General features: G+C 43.5%; 1 non-coding gene across 1 annotated transcript; it reads right to left on the reverse strand.

Moving 5' to 3' along the window:
- Positions 1-399: 399 nt before the first annotated feature.
- Positions 400-473, reverse strand: TRNAI-AAU (transfer RNA isoleucine (anticodon AAU)). Its single transcript has one exon. It is a non-coding gene; the product is annotated as a tRNA-Ile (tRNA).
- Positions 474-21,700: the final 21,227 nt, after the last annotated feature.

Below are 21,700 nucleotides of genomic sequence, written 5' to 3' on the forward strand. Positions count from 1 at the left end.
TGTTAAGAGACACGCCCCCTTGCAGCCACTTCTATACTTCTGTCACCTAATTATTTTCCTATCCTTTCCCCTGTAACATTGCTGATCCTAGCTATAGCATGACTATCCAGAATCTGTTCACCTGAGTTATGTTCCTCTTATCCCCACGCATCTAATATTCAGCTCTTGGTCTCCCTCCACCTCTCACGTGACATAGTCTGAGCCAGTGTCTCCATCTTGGAGAGACAATCTCTTGCACTTCTGTTGTTCTACTGGCGCTGCCGGCTTGAGCTTTTGTCAGAAGTGGCAAAAGAAGGACTAATGGAAAGTGAACGTGTACTGGAGCAACAGAGTGTATGGATTTAAAAGCGTTTGATTAAATGAGAAAAAAAGAGTTTACTTGAGAGAAAAAACCTAACTTGGCCCGTACGGGGATCGAACTCGCGACCTTGGCGTTATTAGCACCACGCTCTAACCAACTGAGCTAACCAGCCATGAATGACAGAGTTCTCCTTTTTCCATGACATGCAGATACACAGAAGAGTCGGTCTCACTATCGCAATTCCTTCATACTTTTCTCCTTCCGTCCCCTGCCTGGATTGCAATAACAAGAGCTGTTGAGTGCTGCACGCCAGCCTCAGCGCCTCTTCTTTCAGTCAATGTCACTGTGTGCTGTGATATCTTTGTAACATTGGTTGTTGCCGGAAGAAAAGGAAAGGATGGATAGGATTTCTATTCTTTTACAACAAAACCCAAAATGCATCGGCTTGCTTGCTCATTAAGTTTACAAGGCCAGCTGCTTTTGAGATATTCTAATTATAGTGGTTATTCGGCGTTGGAGGTAAGAGAGTTGTTTTTAGGTCTGGCCGTTCCTTCTGCTTTAAATTACTCTAGCTCATGTCAACAAAGTAACAACAAAACATAGCCAACGGTTTGTTGCTCAAGCCTTCCCTACTGCACCTTCCCATGTCTCTCCTGCCGACCACAGTGCAGGAAATTTGAGTTTGCATTTGCGCAAAGAGACGTACAACACAAGAAGGCGCGCTTTCGTGCGCCGGGCACCACCCGGCCTGTGCATTCCTCACTGCCGTGAGATCAGTTTACTCAGCAGAGCATGACGCTGCAATTTGTTATTACGGCCTGCCTGACCAGAATAGTATATTTGGGGTCATGTATTTGATTGCATTTTTAAAACAGTAACAGAACTTAACTGCAATGTTTAAATAGGTCTAGACATATTTAAACAGTGTCAATTTGATAGAAGAATTCTGGAAAATTCAGAGGGGAGGCACCAATGTTTTTTTTTTCCCTTTGGGTGGATGTGGCATTAAAGAATTTGAAGACCACTGGTCTAAGTGGACACTAATACACCTGGATCCTCCTGAATTCCTCGCAACAGATGCCAGCAAACCTGGCTGGAGAGCTACTGTGTTGGACTGATCATGTCGATTCAAGTGGTCTTTCCTAGAGAGTCGGAGGTCATGGAAGTAGATGGAGTTAATGGTAAGCTTCAGGGCTTTGAAGTTTTCCCATCATCATCTGTCTCAGAAAAATGTGCTAGTAAAGACAGAGAATAAGGTAGCGGTCTTTTACATTAACCAGCAGTGAAGCATGCATTCAAAATCCCTCAATGCAATAGCAGAACAATTGGGCTATTGGGCAGAGATCAACCTGTTGCATACGTCGGCAGTACACATCAAGGGCACCGACAATGTGATGGCAGACAGCTGGAGGTTTCCAAATTTGCTGGAGTTGACGTTATCCAGGTCGTTGTTTTGAGAGATATGCCGAGAGTTTGTGAAACCCTTTCTGGATCTCTTTTCAAACAAGGACAATGCTCATCTTTGTCGATTCTGATCCAGGTTTCCGGAACAAGGAGGCTATGTAGTGGACGTATTGGTGATAAAGTGGCTGAGAAGTCTCCTTTATACATTCCCCCCCTTTTTATTGATCCAGATGGTTCTCTTCAAGTCTCAGCAGGGGGAGGGAACTTGATTCTTGTTGGCCCTGATTGTCCAGAGATGTCATGGTTTCCTCTTCTGAACCCCTGGCTCTTCTACCTCCTTGGGTACTGCTCAAGTGTGTCTCTTCTCAGAACGTCGGCCCTGACCTTCTTGCTCCAACTCACTCTATCGCTTTGGAGGTTGAGAAGTCTGGACTGCTAGCAAAGGGTCTTTCCTCTTCCTTAGTGGAGTTAATTCAGCACTCCAGCAGGCCTTCTACTTCGAAGTCTTACTCAAAGAACTGGAAGTCCTTTCAGACGTGATGTTCTGCTCATGATCTTTTGGCACCTACCTGTAGTTTGTCTGCTATTTTGCATTTTCTTCTGAATGGGTTTCACTTGAATCTCTTTCCACTCTGAAAGCTCATTGGTTTGCGATAAAGGCTTTTAGGGACTTTTCTGAACTTTCATCGAAGTTACACTCTTTGGTGTCTAGACTGTTATGATCTTTTGTCAATGGTAAGAACAATGAAAAATCCCTTTTCTCCAACTCAGAATCTTCCTACTCTTTTATAGGCTTTCCAATTTTATCTCTTTGAGGATCTGGATACTGTACAATTAAAGATTGTCTCCTATAAAGTTATTTTCCTATTTGCTATCACCTTGCTGAGAACAATTGGGGAGCTGGGAGCCTTAAAATGCTGTCCTCTCTTCATTTGATACTTTGGAAGACGGGGTAACTTTAAGGCCTAGCCCTACCTTTGCTGCAAAGGTTAAGTCTATTTTTGATAGATCTTAGGAAATAATTCTTCCTTCTTTCATTCCCTCTCCTTCCTCTCCGGAAGAACATTTGTTGAATACACTTGATGTTTAAAGAGCTCTTTTCATTTATGTCACCAGGCCTCTGCAGTTCAGGAAAACCGACTCCTTGTTTGTGACTTTTGGACAGCCTGGAAAAGACAAGAAGGTGACTTTTATGACTCTGAGTAGGTGGATTAAGTTGTCAATTTTTCTGGCTTTGCAAGGGTTTTTAGAAAATCTTCCAGGTCAGGGATGGTCTACGAGAGGAATGGCCACCTCCTGGGTTGAATTCCAGTGAGTAACAATCTAGGAAATTCCTAGGGTGGTTGCTTGGGCCTCAATGCATACATTTGTGAAGCATTATCGCTTAATACATTTTCTGTTTTGCATTTGAGTACCAATGTTTTGAACTCTGCATTACCCTAAGTCCATCTTGTCCTTGTCACAAACATTACATCCTGCCCAAATTCCCATCAGTCCTTTGGCAAGGGCTTGGCACCCAGGTTGGGTGCATGGCGCTAGCATTTAAGAATCCTCCTGTCCTTTCTTCCTCTTGGAGGGTGACATCACTTTACTTTGTAATGACTGTCACAAGGACGCAATGGACTAAGGCTAATGAAGATTACCAATAAGTAACCAACGCATCACCACTCTTTCTGAATGTGCGTGGCTCATTCTGCAGGACTGGTTCTTTGTATGATTCCTGGATTTTCAGAAGCCCTTTGATGGCAGCACCCCCACACTGAAAATTGTTTCAGCACCACTGGACAAGGGTCAGTTGTCATGCTCATCTGCGGCGTAAATTTGCATTGAAGTAGTCTAACTCCCCAGGTCCTGTCTTTTGCTCAATTTGCCTTTGTGAGTTTTCTCTCAATCACTGTTGATTTCCTTTGATCTTTATTTCTTCTTTCACTTCACCTTCGCCTTCAGTGTATCTTTCGGCCCTGTTAAGAGACACGCCCCCTTGTAGCCACTTCTATACTTCTGTCACCTAATTATTTTCCTATCCTTTCCCCTGTAACGTTGCTGATCCTAGCTATAGCATGACTATCCAGAATCTGTTCACCTGAGTTATGTTCCTCTTATCCCCACGCATCTAATAATCAGCTCTTGGTCTCCCTCCACCTCTCACGTGACATAGTCTGAGCCAGTGTCTCCATCTTGGAAAGACAATCTCTTGCACTTCTGTTGTTCTACTGGCGCTGCCGGCTTGAGCTTTGGTCAGAAGTGGCAAAAGAAGGACTAATGGAAAGTGAACGTGTACTGGAGCAACAGAGTGTATGGATTTACAAGCGTTTGATTCAATGAGAAAAAAAGAGTTTACTTGAGAGAAAAAACGTAACTTGTCCCGTACGGGGATCGAAGCCGCGACCTTGGTGTTATTAGCACCACGCTCTAACCAACTGAGCTAACCGGCCATGAATGACAGAGTTATCCTTTTTCCATCACATGCAGATACACAGAAGAGTCGGTCTCACTATCGCAATTCCTTCATACGTTTCTCCTTCCGTCCCCTGCCTGGATTGCAATAACAAGAGCTGTTGAGTGCTGCACGCCAGCCTCAGCGCCTCTTCTTTCAGTCAATGTCACTGTGTGCTGTGATATCTTTGTAACATTGGTTGTTGCCGGAAGAAAAGGAAAGGATGGATAGGATTTCTATTCTTTTACAACAAAACCCAAAATGCATCGGCTTGCTTGCTCATTAAGTTTACAAGGCCAGCTGCTTTTGAGATATTCTAATTATAGTGGTTATTCGGCATTGGAGGTAAGAGAGTTGTTTTTAGGTCTGGCAGTTCCTTCTGCTTTAAATTACTCTAGCTCATGTCAACAAAGTAACAACAAAACATAGCCAACGGTTTGTTGCTCAAGCCTTCCCTACTGCACCTTCCCATGTCTCTCCTGCCGACCACAGTGCAGGAAATTTGAGTTTGCATTTGCGCAAAGAGACGTACAACACAAGAAGGCGTGCTTTCGTGCGCCGGGCACCACCCGGCCTGTGCATTCCTCACTGCCGTGAGATCAGTTTACTCAGCAGAGCATGACGCTGCAATTGGTTAGTAAGGCCTGCCTGACCAGAATAGTATATTTGGGGTCATGTATTTGATTGCATTTTTAAAACAGTAACAGAACTTAACTGCAATGTTTAAATAGGTCTAGACATATTTAAACAGTGTCAATTTGATAGAAGAATTCTGGAAAATTCAGAGGGGAGGAACCAATGTTTTTTTTTTCCCTTTTGGTGGATGTGGCATTAAAGAATTTAAAGACCACTGGTCTAAGTGGACACTAATACACCTGGATCCTCCTGAATTCCTCGCAACAGATGCCAGCAAACCTGGCTGGAGAGCTACTGTGTTGGACTGATCCTGTCGATTCAAGTGGTCTTTCCTAGAGAGTCGGAGGTCATGGAAGTAGATGGAGTCAATGGTAAGCTTCAGGGCTTTGAAGTTTTCCCATCATCATCTGTCTCAAAAAAATGTGCTAGTAAAGACAGAGAATAAGGTAGCGGTCTTTTACATTAACCAGCAGTGAAGCATGCATTCAAAATCCCTCAATGCAATAGCAGAACAATTGGGCTATTGGGCAGAGATCAACCTGTTGCATACGTCGGCAGTACACATCAAGGGCACCGACAATGTGATGGCAGACAGCTGGAGGTTTCCAAATTTGCTGGAGTTGACGTTATCCAGGTCGTTGTTTTGAGAGATATGCTGAGAGTTTGTGAAACCCTTTCTGGATCTCTTTTCAAACAAGGACAATGCTCATTTTTGTCGATTCTGATCCAGGTTTCCGGAACAAGGAGCCTATGTAGTGGACGTATTGGTGATAAAGTGGCTGAGAAGTCTCCTTTATACATTCCCCCCCTTTTTATTGATCCAGATGGTTCTCTTCAAGTCTTAGCAGGGGGAGGGAACTTGATTCTTGTTGGCCCTGATTGGTCAGAGATGTCATGGTTTCCTCTTCTGAACCCCTGGCTCTTCTACCTCCTTGGGTACTGCTCAAGTGTGTCTCTTCTCAGAACGTCGTCCCTGACCTTCTTGCTCCAACTCACTCTATCGCTTTGGAGGTTGAGAAGTCTGGACTGCTAGCAAAGGGTCTTTCCTCTTCCCTAGTGGAGTTAATTCAGCACTCCAGCAGGCCTTCTACTTCGAAGTCTTACTCAAAGAACTGGAAGTCCTTTCAGACGTGATGTTCTGCTCATGATCTTTTGGCACCTACCTGTAGTTTGTCTGCTATTTTGCATTTTCTTCTGAATGGGTTTCACTTGAATCTCTTTCCACTCTGAAAGCTCATTTGTTTGCGATAAAGGCTCTTAGGGACTTTTCTGAACTTTCATCGATGTTACACTCTTTGGTGTCTAGACTGTTATGATCTTTTGTCAATGGCAAGAACAATGAAAAATCCCTTTTCTCCAACTCAGAATCTTCCTACTCTTTTATAGGCTTTCCAATTTTATCTCTTTGAGGATCTGGATACTGTACAATTAAAGATTGTCTCCTATAAAGTTATTTTCCTATTTGCTATCACCTTGCTGAGAACAATTGGGGAGCAGGGAGCCTTAAAATGCTGTCCACTCTTCATTTGATACTTTGGAAGATGGGGTAACTTTAAGGCCTAGCCCTATCTTTGCTGCAAAGGTTAAGTCTATTTTTGATAGATCTTAGGAAATAATTCTTCCTTCTTTCATTCCCTCTCCTTCCTCTCCGGAAGAACATTTGTTGAATACACTTGATGTTTAAAGAGCTCTTTTCATTTATGTCACCAGGCCTCTGCAGTTCAGGAAAACCGACTCCTTGTTTGTGACTTTTGGACAGCCTGGAAAAGACAAGAAGGTGACTTTTATGACTCTGAGTAGGTGGATTAAGTTGTCAATTTTTCTGGCTTTGCAAGGCTTTTTAGAAAATCTTCCAGGTCAGGGATGGTCTACGAGAGGAATGGCCACCTCCTGGGTTGAATTCCAGTGAGTAACAATCTAGGAAATTCCTAGGGTGGTTACTTGGGCCTCAATGCATACATTTGTGAAGCATTATCGCTTAATAAATTTTCTGTTTTGCATTTGAGTACCAATGTTTTGAACTCTGCATTACCCTAAGTCCATCTTGTCCTTGTCACAAACATTACATCCTGCCCACCTTCCCATCAGTCCTTTGGCAAGGGCTTGGCACCCAGGTTGGGTGCATGGCGCTAGCATTTAAGAATCCTCCTGTCCTTTCTTCCTCTTGGAGGGTGACATCACTTTACTTTGTAATGACTGTCACAAGGACGCAATGGACTAAGGCTAATGAAGATGACCAATAAGTAACCAACGCATCACCACTCTTTCTGAATGTGCGTGGCTCCTTCTGCAGGACTGGTTCTTTGTATGATTCCTGGATTTTCAGAAGCCCTTTGATGGCAGCACCCCCACACTGAAAATTGTTTCAGCACCACTGGACAAGGGTCAGTTGTCATGCTCATCTGCGGAATAAATTTGCATTGAAGTAGTCTAACTCCCCAGGTCCTGTCTTTTGCTCAATTTGCCTTTGTGAATTTTCTCTCAATCACTGTTGATTTCCTTTGATCTTTCTTTCTTCTTTCACTTCACCTTCGCCTTCAGTGTATCTTTCGGCCCTGTTAAGAGACACGCCCCCTTGTAGCCACTTCTATACTTCTGTCACCTAATTATTTTCCTATCCGTTCCCCTGTAACGTTGCTGATCCTAGCTATAGCATGACTATCCAGAATCTGTTCACCTGAGTTATGTTCATCTTATCCCCACGCATCTAATAATCAGCTCTTGGTCTCCCTCCACCTCTCACGTGACATAGTCTGAGCCAGTGTCTCCATCTTGGAGAGACAATCTCTTGCACTTCTGTTGTTCTACTGGCGCTGCCGGCTTGAGCTTTGGTCAGAAGTGGCAAAAGAAGGACTAATGGAAAGTGAACGTCTACTGGAGCAACAGAGTGTATGGATTTAAAAGCGTTTGATTAAATGAGAAAAAAAGAGTTTACTTGAGAGAAAAAACTTAACTTGGCCCGTACGGGGATCGACCCTGCGACCTTGGCGTTATTAGCACCACGCTCTAACCAACTGAGCTAACCAGCCATGAATGACAGAGTTATCCTTTTTCCATGACATGCAGATACACAGAAGAGTCAGGCCCACACTATCGCAATTCCTTCATACTTTTCTCCTTCCGTCCCCTGCCTGGATTGCAATAACAAGAGCTGTTGAGTGCTGCACGCCAGCCTCAGCGCCTCTTCTTTCAGTCAATGTCACTGTGTGCTGTGATATCTTTGTAACATTGGTTGTTGCCGGAAGAAAAGGAAAGGATGGATAGGATTTCTATTCTTTTACAACAAAACCCAAAATGCATTGGCTTGCTTGCTCATTAAGTTTACAAGGCCAGCTGCTTTTGAGATATTCTAATTATAGTGGTTATTCGGCGTTGGAGGTAAGAGAGTTGTTTTTAGGTCGGGCCGTTCCTTCTGCTTTAAATTACTCTAGCTCATGTCAACAAAGTAACAACAAAACATAGCCAACGGTTTGTTGCTCAAGCCTTCCCTACTGCACCTTCCCATGTCTCTCCTGCCGACCACAGTGCAGGAAATTTGAGTTTGCATTTGCGCAAAGAGACGTACAACAAACGAAGGCGCACTTTCGTGCGCCGGGCACCACCCGGCCTGTGCATTCCTCACTGCCGTGAGATCAGTTTACTCAGCAGAGCATGACGCTGCAATTGGTTAGTAAGGCCTGCCTGACCAGAATAGTATATTTGGGGTCATGTATTTGATTGCATTTTTAAAACAGTAACAGAACTTAACTGCAATGTTTAAATAGGTCTAGACATATTTAAACAGTGTCAATTTGATAGAAGAATTCTGGAAAATTCAGAGGGGAGGCACCAATGTTTTTTTTTCCCCTTTGGGTGAATGTGGCATTAAAGAATTTGAAGACCACTGGTCTAAGTGGACACTAATACACCTGGATCCTCCTGAATTCCTCGCAACAGATGCCAGCAAACCTGGCTGGAGAGCTACTGTGTTGGACTGATCCTGTCGATTCAAGTGGTCTTTCCTAGAGAGTCGGAGGTCATGGAAGTAGATGGAGTTAATGGTAAGCTTCAGGTCTTTGAAGTTTTCCCATCATCATCTGTCTCAGAAAAATGTGCTAGTAAAGACAGAGAATAAGGTAGCGGTCTTTTACATTAACCAGCAGTGAAGCATGCATTCAAAATCCCTCAATGCAATAGCAGAACAATTGGGCTATTGGGCAGAGATCAACCTGTTGCATACGTCGGCAATACACATCAAGGGCACCGACAATGTGATGGCAGACAGCTGGAGGTTTCCAAATTTGCTGGAGTTGACGTTATCCAGGTCGTTGTTTTGAGAGATATGCCGAGAGTTTGTGAAACCCTTTCTGGATCTCTTTTCAAACAAGGACCATGCTCATCTTTGTCGATTCTGATCCAGGTTTCCGGAACAAGGAGCCTAGGTAGTGGACGTATTGGTGATAAAGTGGCTGAGAAGTCTCCTTTATACATTCCCCCCCTTTTTATTGATCCAGATGGTTCTCTTCAAGTCTCAGCATGGGGAGGGAACTTAATTCTTGTTGGCCCTGATTGGCCAGAGATGTCATGGTTTCCTCTTCTGAACCCCTGGCTCTTCTACCTCCTTGGGTACTGCTCAAGTGTGTCTCTTCTCAGAACGTCGTCCCTGACCTTCTTGCTCCAACTCACTCTATCGCTTTGGAGGTTGAGAAGTCTGGACTGCTAGCAAAGGGTCTTTCCTCTTCCTTAGTGGAGTTAATTCAGCACTCCAGCAGGCCTTGTACTTCGAAGTCTTACTCAAAGAACTGGAAGTCCTTTCAGACGTGATGTTCTGCTCATGATCTTTTGGCACCTACCTGTAGTTTGTCTGCTATTTTGCATTTTCTTCTGAATGGGTTTCACTTGAATCTCTTTCCACTCTGAAAGCTCATTGGTTTGCGATAAAGGCTTTTAGGGACTTTTCTGAACTTTCATCGATGTTACACTCTTTGGTGTCTAGACTGTTATGATCTTTTGTCAATGGTAAGAACAATGAAAAATCCCTTTTCTCCAACTCAGAATCTTCCTACTCTTTTATAGGCTTTGCAATTTTATCTCTTTGAGGATCTGGATACTGTACAATTAAAGATTGTCTCCTATAAAGTTATTTTCCTATTTGCTATCACCTTGCTGAGAACAATTGGGGAGCTGGGAGCCTTAAAATGCTGTCCTCTCTTCATTTGATACTTTGGAAGATGGGGTAACTTTAAGGCCTAGCCCTACCTTTGCTGCAAAGGTTAAGTCTATTTTTGATAGATCTTAGGAAATAATTCTTCCTTCTTTCATTCCCTCTCCTTCCTCTCCGGAAGAACATTTATTGAATACACTTGATGTTTAAAGAGCTCTTTTCATTTATGTCACCAGGCCTCTGCAGTTCAGGAAAACCGACTCCTTGTTTGTGACTTTTGGACAGCCTGGAAAAGACAAGAAGGTGACTTTTATGACTCTGAGTAGGTGAATTAAGTTGTCAATTTTTCTGGCTTTGCAAGGCTTTTTAGAAAATCTTCCAGGTCAGGGATGGTCTACGAGAGGAATGGCCACCTCCTGGGTTGAATTCCAGTGAGTAACAATCTAGGAAATTCCTAGGGTGGGTACTTGGGCCTCAATGCATACATTTGTGAAGCATTATCGCTTAATAAATTTTCTGTTTTGCATTTGAGTACCAATGTTTTGAACTCTGCATTACCCTAAGTCCATCTTGTCCTTGTCACAAACATTACATCCTGCCCACCTTCCCATCAGTCCTTTGGCAAGGGCTTGGCACCCAGGTTGGGTGCATGGCGCTAGCATTTAAGAATCCTCCTGTCCTTTCTTCCTCTTGGAGGGTGACATCACTTTATTTTGTAATGACTGTCACAAGGACGCAATGGACTAAGGCTAATGAAGATTACCAATAAGTAACCAACGCATCACCACTCTTTCTGAATGTGCGTGGCTCATTCTGCAGGACTGGTTCTTTGTATGATTCCTGGATTTTCAGAAGCCCTTTGATGGCAGCACCCCCACACTGAATTTGTTTCAGCACCACTGGACAAGGGTCAGTTGTCATGCTCATCTGCGGCGTAAATTTGCATTGAAGTAGTCTAACTCCCCAGGTCCTGTCTTTTGCTCAATTTGCCTTTGTGAGTTTTCTCTAAATCACTGTTGATTTCCTTTGATCTTTATTTCTTCTTTCACTTCACCTTCGCCTTCAGTGTATCTTTCGGCCCTGTTAAGAGACACGCCCCCTTGTAGCCACTTCTATACTTCTGTCACCTAATTATTTTCCTGTCCTTTCCCCTGTAACGTTGCTGATCCTAGCTATAGCATGACTATCCAGAATCTGTTCACCTGAGTTATGTTCCTCTTATCCCCACGCATCTAATAATCAGCTCTTGGTCTCCCTCCACCTCTCACGTGACATAGTCTGAGCCAGTGTCTCCATCTTGGAGAGACAATCTCTTGCACTTCTGTTGTTCTACTGGCGCTGCCGGCTTGAGCTTTGGTCAGAAGTGGCAAAAGAAGGACTAATGGAAAGTGAACGTGTACTGGAGCAACAGAGTGTATGGATTTACAAGCGTTTGATTAAATGAGAAAAAAAGAGTTTACTTAAGAGAAAAAACTTAACTTGGCCCGTACGGGGATCTAACCCACGACCTTGACGTTATTAGCACCACGTTCTAACCAACTGGGCTAACCGGCCATGAATGACAGAGGTATCCTTTTTCCATGACATGCAGATACACAGAAGAGTCGGTCTCACTATCGCAATTCCTTCATACTTTTCTCCTTCCGTCCCCTGTCTGGATTGCAATAACAAGAGATGTTGAGTGCTGGACTCCAGCCTCAGCGCCTCTTCTTTCAGTCAATGTCACTGTGTGCTGTGATATCTTTGTAACATTGGTTGTTGCCGAAAGAAAAGGAAAGGATGGATAGGATTTCTATTCTTTTACAACAAAACCCAAAATGCATCGGCTTGCTTGCTCATTAAGTGTACAAGGCCAGCGGCTTTTGAGATATTCTAATTATAGTGGTTATTCGGCGTTGGAGGTAAGAGAGTTGTTTTTAGGTCTGGCCGTTCCTTCTGCTTTAAATTACTCTAGCTCATGTCAACAAAGTAACAACAAAACATAGCCAACGGATTGTTGCTCAAGCCTTCCCTACTGCACCTTCCCATGTCTCTCCTGCCGGCCACAGTGCAGGAAATTTGAGTTTGCATTTGCGCAAAGAGACGTACAACACAAGAAGGTGCGCTTTCGTGCGCCGGGCACCACCCGGCCTGTGCATTCCTCACTGCCGTGAGATCAGTTTACTCAGCAGAGAATGACTCTGCAATTGGTTAGTAAGGCCTGCCTGACCAGAATAGTATATTTGGGGTCATGTATTTGATTGCATTTTTAAAACAGTAACAGAACTTAACTGCAATGTTTAAATAGGTCTAGACATATGTAAACAGTGTCAATTTGATAGAAGAATTCTGGAAAATTCAGAGGGGAGGCACCAATGTTTTTTTTTCCCTTTGGGTGGATGTGGCATTAAAGAGTTTGAAGACCACTGGTCTAAGTGGACACTAATACACCTGGATCCTCCTGAATTCCTCGCAACAGATGCCAGCAAACCTGGCTGGAGAGCTACTGTGTTGGACTGATCCAGTCGATTCAAGTGGTCTTTCCTAGAGAGTCGGAGGTCATGGAAGTAGATGGAGTTGATGGTAAGCATTAGGGCTTTGAAGTTTTCCCATCATCATCTGTCTCAGAAAAATGTGCTAGTAAAGACAGAGAATAAGGTAGCGGTCTTTTACATTAACCAGCAGTGAAGCATGCATTCAAAATCCCTCAATGCAATAGCAGAACAATTGGGCTATTGGGCAGAGATCAACCTGTTGCATACGTCGGCAGTACACATCAAGGGCACCGACAATGTGATGGCAGACAGCTGGAGGTTTCCAAATTTGCTGGAGTTAACGTTATCCAGGTCGTTGTTTTGAGAGATATGCCGAGAGTTTGTGAAACCCTTTTTGGATCTCTTTTCAAACAAGGACAATGCTCATCTTTGTCGATTCTGATCCAGGTTTCCGGAACAAGGAGCCTAGGTAGTGGACGTATTATTGATAAAGTGGCTGAGAAGTCTCCTTTATACATTCCCCCCCTTTTTATTGATCCAGATGGTTCTCTTCAAGTCTCAGCAGGGGGAGGGAACTTGATTCTTGTTGGCCCTGATTGGCCAGAGATGTCATGGTTTCCTCTTCTGAACCACTGGCTCTTCTACCTCCTTGGGTACTGCTCAAGTGTGTCTCTTCTCAGAACGTCGTCCCTGACCTTCTTGCTCCAACTCACTCTATCGCTTTGGAGGTTGAGAAGTCTGGACTGCTAGCAAAGGGTCTTTCCTCTTCCTTAGTGGAGTTAATTCAGCACTCCAGCAGGCCTTCTACTTCGAAGTCTTACTCAAAGAACTGGAAGTCCTTTCAGACGTGAGGTTCTGCTCATGATCTTTTGGCACCTACCTGTAGTTTGTCTGCTATTTTGCATTTTCTTCTGAATGGGTTTCACTTGAATCTCTTTCCACTCTGAAAGCTCATTGGTTTGCGAAAAAAGCTTTTAGGGACTTTTCTGAACTTTCATCGATGTTACACTCTTTGGTGTCTAGACTGTTATGATCTTTTGTCAATGGTAAGAACAATGAAAAATCCCTTTTCTCCAACTCAGAATCTTCCTACTCTTTTATAGGCTTTGCAATTTTATCTCTTTGAGGATCTGGATACTGTACAATTAAAGATTGTCTCCTATAAAGTTATTTTCCTATTTGCTATCACCTTGCTGAGAACAATTGGCGAGCTGGGAGCCTTAAAATGCTGTTCTCTCTTCATTTGATACTTTGGAAGATGGGGTAACTTTAAGGCCTAGCCCTACCTTTGCTGCAAAGGTTAAGTCTATTTTTGATAGATCTTAGGAAATAATTCTTCCTTCTTTCATTCCCTCTCCTTCCTCTCCGGAAGAACATTTGTTGAATACACTTGATGTTTAAAGAGCTCTTTTCATTTATGTCACCAGGCCTCTGCAGTTCAGGAAAACCGACTCCTTGTTTGTGACTTTTGGACAGCCTGGAAAAGACAAGAAGGTGACTTTTATGACTCTGAGTAGGTGGATTAAGTTGTCAATTTTTCTGGCTTTGCAAGGCTTTTTAGAAAATCTTCCAGGTCAGGGATGGTCTACGAGAGGAATGGCCACGTCCTGGGTTGATTTCCAGTGAGTAACAATCTAGGAAATTCCTAGGGTGGTTACTTGGGCCTCAATGCATACATTTGTGAAGCATTATCGCTTAATAAATTTTCTGTTTTGCATTTGTGTACCAATGTTTTGAACTCTGCATTACCCTAAGTCCATCTTGTCCTTGTCACAAACATTACATCCTGCCCACCTTCCCATCAGTCCTTTGGCAAGGGCTTGGCACCCAGGTTGGGTGCATGGCGCTAGCATTTAAGAATCCTCCTGTCCTTTCTTCCTCTTGGAGGGTGACATCACTTTACTTTGTAATGACTGTCACAAGGACGCAATGGACTAAGGCTAATGAAGATTACCAATAAGTAACCAACGCATCACCTCTCTTTCTGAATGTGCGTGGCTCATTCTGCAGGACTGGTTCTTTGTATGATTCCTGGATTTTCAGAAGCCCTTTGATGGCAGCACCCCCACACTGAAAATTGTTTCAGCACCACTGGAGAAGGGTCAGTTGTCATGCTCATCTGCGTCGTAAATTTGCATTGAAGTAGTCTAACTCCCCAGGTCCTGTCTTTTGCTCAATTTGCCTTTGTGAGTTTTCTCTAAATCACTGTTGATTTCCTTTGATCTTTCTTTCTTCTTTCACTTCACCTTCGCCTTCAGTGTATCTTTCGGCCCTGTTAAGAGACGCGCCCCCTTGTAGCCACTTCTATACTTCTGTCACCTAATTATTTTCCTGTCCTTTCCCCTGTAACGTTGCTGATCCTAGCTATAGCATGACTATCCAGAATCTGTTCACCTGAGTTATGTTCCTCTTATCCCCACGCATCTAATAATCAGCTCTTGGTCTCCCTCCACCTCTCACGTGACATAGTCTGAGCCAGTGTATCCATCTTGGAGAGACAATCTCTTGCACTTCTGTTGTTCTACTGGCGCTGCCGGCTTGAGCTTTGGTCAGAAGTGGCAAAAGAAGGACTAATGGAAAGTGAACGTGTACTGGAGCAACAGAGTGTATGGATTTACAAGCGTTTGATTAAATGAGAAAAAAAGAGTTTACTTGAGAGAAAAAACTTAACCTAGCCCCAACGGGGATCGCACCCGCGACCTTGACGTTATTAGCACCACGCTCTAACCAGCTGAGCTAACCGGCTATGAATGACAGAGTTCTCCTTTTTCCATGACATGCAGATACACAGAAGAGTCGGTCTCACTATCGCAATTCCTTCATACTTTTCTCCTTCCGTCCCCTGTCTGGATTGCAATAACAAGAGCTGTTGAGTGCTGGACGCCAGCCTCAGCGCCTCTTCTTTCAGTCAATGTCACTGTGTGCTGTGATATCTTTGTAACATTGGTTGTTGCCGGAAGAAAAGGAAAGGATGGATAGGATTTCTATTCTTTTACAACAAAACCCAAAATGCATCGGCTTGCTTGCTCATTAAGTTTACAAGGCCAGCGGCTTTTGAGATATTCAAATTATAGTGGTTATTCGGCGTTGGAGGTAAGAGAGTTGTTTTTAGGTCTGGCCGTTCCTTCTGCTTTAAATTACTCTAGCTCATGTCAACAAAGTAACAACAAAACATAGCCAACGGTTTGTTGCTCAAGCCTTCCCTACTGCACCTTCCCATGTCTCTCCTGCCGACCACAGTGCAGGAAATTTGAGTTTGCATTTGGCAAAGAGACGTACAACACAAGAAGGCGCGCTTTCGTGCGCCGGGCACCACCCGGCCTGTGCATTCCTCACTGCCGTGAGATCAGTTTACTCAGCAGAGCATGACTCTGCAATTGGTTAGTAAGGCCTGCCTGACCAGAATAGTATATTTGGGGTCATGTATTTGATTGCATTTTTAAAACAGTAACAGAACTTAACTGCAATGTTTAAATAGGTCTAGACATATGTAAACAGTGTCAATTTGATAAAAGAATTCTGGAAAATTCAGAGGGGAGGCACCAATGTTTTTTTTTCCCTTTGGGTGGATGTGGCATTAAAGAGTTTGAAGACCACTGGTCTAAGTGGACACTAATACACCTGGATCCTCCTGAATTCCTCGCAACAGATGCCAGCAAACCTGGCTGGAGAGCTACTGTGTTGGACTGATCCTGTCGATTCAAGTGGTCTTTCCTAGAGAGTCGGAGGTCATGGAAGTAGATGGAGTTGATGGTAAGCTTCAGGACTTTGAAGTTTTCCCATCATCATCTGTCTCAGAAAAATGTGCTAGTAAAGACAGAGAATAAGGTAGCGGTCTTTTACATTAACCAGCAGTGAAGCATGCATTCAAAATCCCTCAATGCAATAGCAGAACAATTGGGCTATTGGGCAGAGATAAACCTGTTGCATACGTCGGCAGTACACATCAAGGGCACCGACAATGTGATGGCAGACAGCTGGAGGTTTCCAAATTTGCTTGAGTTGACGTTATCCAGGTCGTTGTTTTGAGAGATATGCCGAGAGTTTGTGAAACCCTTTTTGGATCTCTTTTCAAACAAGGACAATGCTCATCTTTGTCGATTCTGATCCAGGTTTCCGGAACAAGGAGCCTAGGTAGTGGACGTATTGGTGATAAAGTGGCTGAGAAGTCTCCTTTATACATTCCCCCCCTTTTTATTGATCCAGATGGTTCTCTTCAAGTCTCAGCAGGGGGAGAGAACTTGATTCTTGTTGGCCCTGATTGGCCAGAGATGTCATGGTTTCCTCTTCTGAACCCCTGGCTCTTCTACCTCCTTGGGTACTGCTCAAGTGTGTCTCTTCTCAGAACGTCGTCCCTGACCTTCTTGCTCCAACTCACTCTATCGCTTTGGAGGTTGAGAAGTCTGGACTGCTAGCAAAGGATCTTTCCTCTTCCTTAGTGGAGTTAATTCAGCACTCCAGCAGGCCTTCTACTTCGAAGTCTTACTCAAAGAACTGGAAGTCCTTTCAGACGTGATGTTCTGCTCATGATCTTTTGGCACCTACCTGTAGTTTGTCTGCTATTTTGCATTTTCTTCTGAATGGGTTTCACTTGAATCTCTTTCCACTCTGAAAGCTCATTGGTTTGCGAAAAAAGCTTTTGGGGACTTTTCTGAACTTTCATTGATGTTACACTCTTTGGTGTCTAGACTGTTATGATCTTTTGTCAATGGTAAGAACAATGAAAAATCCCTTTTCTCCAACTCAGAATCTTCCTACTCTTTTATAGGCTTTGCAATTTTATCTCTTTGAGGATCTGGATACTGTACAATTAATGATTGTCTCCTATAAAGTTATTTTCCTATTTGCTATCACCTTGCTGAGAACAATTGGGGAGCTGGGAGCCTTAAAATGCTGTCCTCTCTTCATTTGATACTTTGGAAGATGGGGTAACTTTAAGGCCTAGCCCTACCTTTGCTGCAAAGGTTAAGTCTATTTTTGATAGATCTTAGGAAATAATTCTTCCTTCTTTCATTCCCTCTCCTGCCTCTCCGGAAGAACATTTGTTGAATACACTTGATGTTTAAAGAGCTCTTTTCATTTATGTCACCAGGCCTCTGCAGTTCCGGAAAACCGACTCCTTGTTTGTGACTTTTGGACAGCCTGGAAAAGACAAGAAGGTGACTTTTATGACTCTGAGTAGGTGGATTAAGTTGTCAATTTTTCTGGCTTTGCAAGGCTTTTTAGAAAATCTTCCAGGTCAGGGATGGTCTACGAGAGGAATGGCCACCTCCTGGGTTGAATTCCAGTGAGTAACAATCTAGGAAATTCCTAGGGTGGTTACTTGGGCCTCAGTGCATACATTTGTGAAGCATTATCGCTTAATAAATTTTCTGTTTTGCATTTGAGTACCAATGTTTTGAACTCTGCATTACCCTAAGTCCATCTTGTCCTTGTCACAAACATTACATCCTGCCCACCTTCCCATCAGTCCTTTGGCAAGGGCTTGGCACCCAGGTTGGGTGCATGGCGCTAGCATTTTAGAATCCTCCTGTTCTTTCTTCCTCTTGGAGGGTGACATCACTTTACTTTGTAATGACTGTCACAAGGACGCAATGGACTAAGGCTAATGAAGATTACCAATAAGTAACCAACGCATCACCACTCTTTCTGAATGTGCGTGGCTCATTCTGCAGGACTTGTTCTTTGTATGATTTCTGGATTTTCAGAAGCCCTTTGATGGCAGCACCCCCACACTGAAAATTGTTTCAGCACCACTGGACAAGGGTCATTTGTCATGCTCATCTGCGGCGTAAATTTGCATTGAAGTAGTCTAACTCCCCAGGTCCTGTCTTTTGCTCAATTTGCCTTTGTGAGTTTTCTCTCAATCACTGTTGATTTCCTTTGATCTTTCTTTCTTCTTTCACTTCACCTTCGCCTTCAGTGTATCTTTCGGCCCTGTTAAGAGACACGCCCCCTTGTAGCCACTTCTATACTTCTGTCACCTAATTATTTTCCTATCCTTTCCCCTGTAACGTTGCTGATCCTAGCTATAGCATGACTATCCAGAATCTGTTCACCTGAGTTATGTTCCTCTTATCCCCACGCATCTAATAATCAGCTCTTGGTCTCCCTCCACCTCTCACGTGACATAGTCTGAGCCAGTGTCTCCATCTTGGAGAGACAATCTCTTGCACTTCTGTTGTTCTACTGGCGCTGCCGGCTTGAGCTTTGGTCAGAAGTGGCAAAAGAAGGACTAATGGAAAGTGAACGTGTACTGGAGCAACAGAGTGTATGGATTTACAATCGTTTGATTAAATGAGAAAAAAAGAGTTTACTTGAGAGAAAAACACTTAACTTGGCTCGTACAGGGATCAAACCCGCGACCTTGGCGTTATTAGCACCACCCTCTAACCAACTGAGCTAACCGGCCATGAATGACAGAGTTATCCATTTTCCATGACATGCAGATACACAGAAGAGTCGGTCTCACTATCGCAATTCCTTCATACTTTTCTACTTCCGTCCCCTGTCTGGATTGCAATAACAAGAGCTGTTGAGTGCTGGACGTCAACCTCAGCGCCTCTTCTTTCAGTCAATGTCACTGTGTGCTGTGATATCTTTGTAACATTGGTTGTTGCCGGAAGAAAAGGAAAGGATGGATAGGATTTCTATTCTTTTACAACAAAACCCAAAATGCATTGGCTTGCTTGCTCATTAAGTTTACAAGGCCAGCAGCTTTTGAGATATTTTAATTATAGTGGTTATTCGGTGTTGGAGGTAAGAGAGTTGTTTTTAGGTCTGGCCGTTCCTTCTACTTTAAATTACTCTAGCTCATGTCAACAAAGTAACAACAAAACATAGCCAACGGTTTGTTGCTCAAGCCTTCCCTACTCCACCTTCCCATGTCTCTCCTGCTGACCACAGTGCAGGAAATTTGAGTTTGCATTTGCGCAAAGAGACGTACAACACAAGAAGGCGCGCTTTCGTGCGCCGGGCACCACCCGGCCTGTGCATTCCTCACTGCCGTGAGATCAGTTTACTCAGCAGAGCATTACTCTGCAATTGGTTAGTAAGGCCTGCCTGACCAGAATAGTATATTTGGGGTCATGTATTTGATTGCATTTTTAAAACAGTAACAGAACTTAACTGCAATGTTTAAATAGGTCTAGACATATGTAAACAGTGTCAATTTGATAGAAGAATTCTGGAAAATTCAGAGGGGAGGCACCAATGGTTTTTTTTCCCTTTGGGTGGATGTGGCATTAAAGAGTTTGAAGACCACTGGTCTAAGTGGACACTAATACACCTGGATCCTCCTGAATTCCTCGCAACAGATGCCAGCAAACCTGGCTGGAGAGCTACTGTGTTGGACTGATCCTGTCGATTCAAGTGGTCTTTCCTAGAGAGTCGGAGGTCATGGAAGTAGATGGAGTTGATGGTAAGCTTCAGGACTTTGAAGTTTTCCCATCATCATCTGTCTCAGAAAAATGTGCTAGTAAAGACAGAGAATAAGGTAGCGGTCTTTTACATTAACCAGCAGTGAAGCATGCATTCAAAATCCCTCAATGCAATATCAGAACAATTGGGCTATTGGGCAGAGATCAACCTGTTGCATACGTCGGCAGTACACATCAAGGGCACCGACAATGTGATGGCAGACAGCTGGAGGTTTCCAAATTTGCTGGAGTTGACGTTATCCAGGTCGTTGTTTTGAGAGATATGCCGAGAGTTTGTGAAACCCTTTTTGGATCTCTTTTCAAACAAGGACAATGCTCATCTTTGTCGATTCTGATCCAGGTTTCCGGAACAAGGAGCCTAGGTAGTGTACGTATTGGTGATAAAGTGGCTGAGAAGTCTCCTTTATACATTCCCCCCCTTTTTATTGATCCAGATGGTTCTCTTCAAGTCTCAGCAGGGGGAGGGAACTTGATTCTTGTTGGCCCTGATTGGCTAGAGATGTCATGGTTTCGTCTTCTGAACCCCTGGCTCTTCTACCTCCTTGGGTACTGCTCAAGTGTGTCTCTTCTCAGAACGTCGTCCCTGACCTTCTTGCTCCAACTCACTCTATCGCTTTGGAGGTTGAGAAGTCTGGACTGCTAGCAAAGGGTCTTTCCTCTTCCTTAGTGGAGTTAATTCAGCACTCCAGCAGGCCTTCTACTTCGAAGTCTTACTCAAAGAACTGGAAGTCCTTTCAGACGTGATGTTCTGCTCATGATCTTTTGGCACCTACCTGTAGTTTGTCTGCTATTTTGCATTTTCTTCTGAATATGTTTCACTTGAATCTCTTTCCACTCTGAAAGCTCATTGGTTTGCGATAAAGGCTTTTAGGGACTTTTCTGAACTTTCATCGATGTTACACTCTTTGGTGTCTAGACTGTTATGATCTTTTGTCAATGGTAAGAACAATGAAAAATCCCTTTTCTCCAACTCAGAATCTTCCTACTCTTTTATAGGCTTTGCAATTTTATCTCTTTGAGGATCTGGATACTGTACAATTAAAGATTGTCTCCTATAAAGTTATTTTCCTATTTGCTATCACCTTGCTGAGAACAATTGGGGAGCTGGGAGCCTTAAAATGCTGTCCTCTCTTCATTTGATACTTTGGAAGATGGGGTAACTTTAAGGCCTAGCCCTACCTTTGCTGCAAAGGTTAAGTCTATTTTTGATAGATCTTAGGAAATAATTCTTCCTTCTTTCATTCCCTCTCCTTCCTCTCCGGAAGAACATTTGTTGAATACACTTGATGTTTAAAGAGCTCTTTTCATTTATGTCACCAGGCCTCTGCAGTTCCGGAAAACCGACTCCTTGTTTGTGACTTTTGGACAGCCTGGAAAAGACAAGAAGGTGACTTTTATGACTCTGAGTAGGTGGATTAAGTTGTCAATTTTTCTGGCTTTGCAAGGCTTTTTAGAAAATCTTCCAGGTCAGGGATGGTCCACGAGAGGAATGGCCACCTCCTGGGTTGAATTCCTGTGAGTAACAATCTAGGAAATTCCTAGGGTGGTTACTTGAGCCTCAATGCATACATTTGTGAAGCATTATCGCTTAATAAATTTTCTGTTTTGCATTTGAGTACCAATGTTTTGAACTCTGCATTACCCTAAGTCCATCTTGTCCTTGTCACAAACATTAAATCCTGCCCACCTTCCCATCAGTCCTTTGGCAAGGGCTTGGCACCCAGGTTGGGTGCATGGCACTAGCATTTAAGAATCCTCCTGTTCTTTCTTCCTCTTGGAGGGTGACATCACTTTACTTTGTAATGACTGTCACAAGGACACAGTGGACTAAGGCTAATGAAGATTACCAATAAGTAACCAACGCAT

The sequence above is a fragment of the Pleurodeles waltl genome, chromosome 12 (assembly GCF_031143425.1).
Source record: "Pleurodeles waltl isolate 20211129_DDA chromosome 12, aPleWal1.hap1.20221129, whole genome shotgun sequence".
In the NCBI taxonomy this organism is placed as follows: domain Eukaryota; kingdom Metazoa; phylum Chordata; class Amphibia; order Caudata; family Salamandridae; genus Pleurodeles; species Pleurodeles waltl.